We start from the raw sequence: 5692 nt of genomic DNA, 5'->3' as shown, positions 1-5692 counted from the left end.
ATCTCGCGCAGCATGTAACTTTTCCCACCCATAGCAGAGGCAATATACTTGATTTGATTTTTTCGAATTTTAAGCCCTGCCCTATTTTTAAGGATGCCGATGTTGGCCTCTCGGACCACACAACCTCGTGCTATGATTTTTCTAGTTTTTTGCCACAAACTGTTCCTCAGGTTTCCCGCACGACTAGAATGCTTTTTGATTTTGGCAAGGCTCAAGTAGTTAGCATAAGGGAACAAACAGGAAATCTTTATAACCATCTTCAAGCTCTAGTGAGTTCAAGTACAACAGATTTTTTATGGAACATTTTTAAGCACAACATTTTAAACATAGCTAATTCACTAATCCCAGAGCGGAAACCAAGAACTAAGAGATTTTGGCTGTCACGAGAGGTCAGGACAGTGAGTCGTAAGAAAAGAAGACTCTTCCACACTTTCAAAAAGTACCCTACCCCCAACAATTTACAACAACTAAAAGCGATTGGCAATTTATCCAAACGCCTCATTAAAAGGGATTACAACAAATTTTTAGAATCACACATTACTGAAAGCCTTAATAATGGGGACTCAAAGCCTCTTTTCCAACTCGTATCCAAGGCAGCAAAGGGGGGAAATAGCTCAAACATAAATCACTTACACAATTGTGTAACTGATTCAGATATGGCAATGTGCTTCGCAGAGAATTTTAAATCCGTTTTCACTGTCGATGACGGCCTCACTCCTGAGGTCTCGGCCACTATGTCTGATAGGGCTGTTGACTCGCAGGCAGATATTGATATTGGTGAGGAAGGTGTTCTGGCCATCCTGAAATCTCTCAACCGCCGTAAAGGCTCAGGCCCGGATAATCTCAGTCCTGCACTACTTAATTTTTTAGCTACAGACATAGCTCCTACTTTGACACTAATTTTTAAACATTCCCTAAATACAGGGTGTGTTCCAAGAGACTGGAAATGTGCAAACATCGTACCTGTTTTCAAAAAAGGCGACAGAAAAGCACCGCTTAACTACAGGCCAATTTCTCTGACTAGCGTCCCGTCGAAGTTAATTGAGCATATTATTGCTCACAGCATACGCAACTTTCTCGATCATAACAACATCCTAAGTGAAACTCAACATGGTTTCCGCAAAAAACACAGCTGTGAATCACAGCTTATTCATACAATATCAGATTTAGCTTCTTATAACAATCACAATACTCAAGTAGACGTTTTAGTTCTAGATTTTAGTAAAGCCTTTGATACGGTCCCTCACAATAAATTATTGCATAAACTTATATACTATGGCCTAAATCCAAACATAGTGGCATGGATCCGAGACTGGCTCTCGGGTCGAACATTCAGGGTCATCGTTAATGGTTGTCTTTCTCAGCCGACCCAGGTGACCTCGGGTGTGCCTCAGGGTTCAGCGCTCGGACCACTACTTTTTCTCATTTACATCAATGACCTGCCAGATGCTTTAAACTGTCCATCAACATCTATACGCTTATTTGCCGATGATGCCATCTTTTACAGGCCTGTTAGTTGCGTGTCCGACAGCCAAGCATTGCAGGACCAGTTGAGCAGAGTTGCTGCGTGGGCCGGATCTTGGCAGCTGAAATTTAATGTAGCTAAATGCACATCCACGTCAATGGAGCTGGTTAAATTTTTGCATACATACAGTTATGGAGGCACTCCGCTTATTTCATCCCATTCCTTTGTATACCTGGGCATACAGGTTTCTAAATCGCTCAATTTTAGTGATCATATAAATTTTATTATGCGTAAGGCTAATGCCACCCCTTACATGCTTATGCGAACTCTCAAAGGAACTTCCCATGCTGTTAAGAGAACGGCTTATTTTAGTGTATGTCGTCCTTTACTGGAGTATGCTTCAGAGGTGTGGAGTCCACATTTTATGCACATCATTAGGGATTTAGAAGCCATAAACAGAAGAGCGTTCAGATGGGCAAACGGTTTTAGAAAGTATGACAGTATTACATCTTCAATGGAAAACATGTCTTGGCACACTCTTGAAGAGAGAAGATGCACTAAGGATAAAAACACTTTACTGAAAATTTTAAATCAAGACCTTATGGTCGATTTTAAAAAGTTTACACTGTGCAACTCCGCCTATTTTACTCGTGGGTCTAATATTAGGCACACTATTAATACAGATGCCATGAAGTTCTCATTTTTTAACCGAGTCATGAAGTTTTGATATATATATGGAACAAGCTCAATAGCAGATTTTATTTAACTCTCGATTTTACAAGAATATCTGATCTCTTTTATCGTTATAGTCGCATCTTATCTCTAAAGGCTTATCGGGCCACAAGAGATATTTTATCGAGATAGATAGATAGAATTTTATATATACTATCATTGATACATCAATCGCCCCAAAACCAAATCTCACGCATTGCCCCACTCTTGGGTCGGCAGGTCTGCCTCTGCCTGTATATAAACCCCTGTTTGGCTTGCATATAGGCTAGTTCATCACATGAAGAGAACACAAAGTTCAGCAACAATTGTTATTGAACTTTGTGTATTTCTTCTGTGATAGGCTGGTTTCTTCGTTTATTAGGCCTATTTATCACGAGAATCATTTTATTACCGAATATTTGCGTTAATATCCCAAACCCCTACCTCTTTTCTTCGTTAATATTGTCATTTGTTGTGTGAGAGGTTGCTTGTAATGACAAACTTTTGATTGTGACTGCATAGATTTATTAAGACCAAAAAATGGCTTAAATCTCAGTCAATTGATAAGTAGGGCAGGCCTTGCTGAAAACCAGGAATAATATTGTTCCTAGCCAGAAGTAGGTACAGTTTATCAGTGTTTATACGCTGCACATTACCAGCTAACTTTAAGCAACTGCGCCTTTTTCTGGTCAGCATAACCCCTTAATCCAAGTTGACATGGCTCTGTAAATATGCAGTATGTATAGATGTTTGTTAATAGTAGTCGGAGCGAATTACCGATATGTATTAGTTCCTAAACTACTGTTACAGTACTCATGCTGTATGTTTCCAGCTTAAAGGTGGTGTCGACTCCATTAGGATGTATACTGTAGGGCCATTCAGCAATTTAGTTGATCTCCAAGAATACCTAAAATAATATGAGCTGAAACACACGATGAAATATGTAGTCAAACAGCAAGATGAGAGCTTTACCCCTTTACTCAATGCTGGTACGCTCTGAATGCTCTGAAACTGTGGTTATTTACTAGTTTGAATATGTAAACACACACATATATACATGTATATATATATATATATATAATGTTTAATTAGGCCTACCTTGACTAGCCTTGAGTCATGAGTGACAGACTTTATTGCATGTATAGCTAGTGTGATTGATCAGCCTTCTGTTTTTGTTTAGTGATATTACACTAGGTTTTTTAGTTTAGGTACTAATAGCGTACGAATCAATGAACCCTAAAAAGATTACGCAATGTATAGATATATATATATATAAGCCTTGCTTCTGTTTGGGGCACTCTAATTTTTCTTGTTCAGTTTATCTTTTTATTGCAGAATGTCTTACAAAAAAGGTTAAGGCATTTCATCGTAAAGGTCCCAAGTGAGACTATTGGTTTGAAGATAATGTTATGCAAACATGGCCAAGATACCAACAGAAGGAAGAAGCAGCAATACAAAAAAAGTGCAAGTGAGTGACAGCGGTATCTTCGTATTTAAGGGAATGACGTACTGCACTTATATATGTCAATAGCAATGGTAATTTTCTACATATATCAGACTAGTCTGTTTTTTCCTTACCAAAATTATAATATGCATTTTGTTAATATTTGTGATGAATTGCTATTTTTTGTTGTTTCCACGTAGTCTCTGTATTCGCTTCTCTCACTACATTCATGCTTTGTTGTGTCATATGGAAATCTATACAACTGTGTTGTAGAAAGAGATTAACTCTGAACATTTCATCAGTGAGAAAACAGTAAAATCTGATTCAGGGCACAATAAAGATGGATTGCCCTGCCAGATTGACAAAAAGAAGTCAGAATTGTGCCCTTCAAAGTTACAGATGAGACATTGTGGCTCATGAGCCTAACAACAGTTTAAGCGAGCACCACGGACCTATAATATCACTATCAACAACCAAATCTTACTGGACAGTATCTACAACCTAACATTGTCTCCTTTTTGTTTGCATATATGGAAAATCATTTGCTTGAAAATAGAATATGCATGTTAGACCAGCGTAACTCACACAATATCGGTGCTATGGATGACATTTTATTATTATAAATTCAGCTCGTTACTGTTTCGTAGAGCGAGTTGCGTTCATAACTAATATATTAGCAGGCATGCACACGGTCTTCTTTGGATAAAGAAACATCAATTATTACCAAACAGCAATTTTTATATCTACCCTGAGTGTGGGGCCAATGACTCAACCTCACTCTTAATACCTTAATTATGCAATCTGTGTTATACCCACAATAATATATTTTTTATTTAATATCAAGAGAAAGGCCTCATTCACTACTTCACACATAAAAAGCCTAAAATACATTAAATTACCAAAAGATGTATAAACAAGTACAGTCAAACATGGATAACTCGAACTTCAAGGGACCGAGCAAAAGTGTTCGAATTATCAGAGCGTTCAAGTTATCAGAGCACTGTCACAAGTCCATGTATTTACTTATTTATTAGTAGATACATGTACATATGCAAACTATAATATAAATCAAAAGCACAAATGGCTTGTTTCAAATTAAATGCTTCTAATGTAAAGTTTAAAACGTTTTTATCAAAAAGTATAGAGATTTTTCTATCACTTGAGATTGGTTTGTTGTTTGAGGTGATGTTATTGCCAGGACGTTTTTTTAGATTGACATTGGCAAAACTTGATCGTTGTTGAAATGCTCAAAAGAAAAGACATCTTTTTCTTTTGAGCGTTTTACCCACGATCAATTTTGCCGATTTTTCTTGAAGTTTATGCAACTTCAAGAAAAAGTTACCCAAGAGAAATCCCTTACTTTACCTGGGATTCGTTAAGAGCAACACTCCGAGGCAGTTCAATTAAAAGTTTTACGAGGTTTAACGGTACATTGTATATCACTCACGCTTTTTGAATGGATACTTATTGAATGTACACACGTATTCTGTGTTTAGGTCAAACGATGAATAGTTTTTTTAGCTAAGACAACGTATACGTTTAATAAAAACAATTTTTAAGACGTTTTAAACATTCAACATTCCGACGTTGATTCAACACGGAATCAACGTCGGAAAACTATTCGTCACGGGCTAGCCGGGTCACGCACTCAAGGATTTTCGCCACGCACATACAAAACAACATGCTGTTTTTGTTTTGTATGTGCGTGGCGAAAATCCTTGCGCGCGTGACCCGGCAAGCCCGTGCTATTAATCGTATAGCAGTATAAATCAAATTTGACCAAACCTTTAGAAAAGTCGTTGACAAAATTGTTTTGCCAATGGTGGTAATAATAACGCTTATGAATTACGAAAAGATGAGGTTTACCTCTATGGCTTTGAATAAAGTGATTTTCTAAAGCGATAACAACCGTTTCGGTATCCGTTGGGCAAAAAAACAGTTCGAATTAACAGTGTTGAGTTCGAGTTATCTATAGCAATTTATCATTACGTGGGAACGGACCAAAGACACTGTTCGAATTAACCATGTGTTCGAGCTATCCGTGGACGAGTTATCCATGTTTGACTGTACAT

At 37.6% G+C, this 5692-nt stretch overlaps 1 long non-coding RNA gene across 1 annotated transcript; it reads left to right on the top strand.

Annotated features, from left to right (window-relative positions):
- The first annotated feature begins 2615 nt into the window (after nucleotides 1-2615).
- LOC137408634 (uncharacterized) lies at nucleotides 2616-4467 on the top strand. Its single transcript, XR_010980104.1, has 3 exons — nucleotides 2616-3165; nucleotides 3512-3644; nucleotides 3894-4467. It is a non-coding gene; the product is annotated as an uncharacterized lncRNA (long non-coding RNA).
- The last annotated feature ends 1225 nt before the right edge of the window (nucleotides 4468-5692 follow it).

This window comes from Watersipora subatra, chromosome 11 (genome assembly GCF_963576615.1).
Source record: "Watersipora subatra chromosome 11, tzWatSuba1.1, whole genome shotgun sequence".
Taxonomy (NCBI): Eukaryota; Metazoa; Bryozoa; class Gymnolaemata; order Cheilostomatida; family Watersiporidae; genus Watersipora; species Watersipora subatra.
The sequence above is the reverse complement of the archived record's forward strand: the minus strand, read 5'-3'. Positions and strand labels throughout refer to the sequence as shown.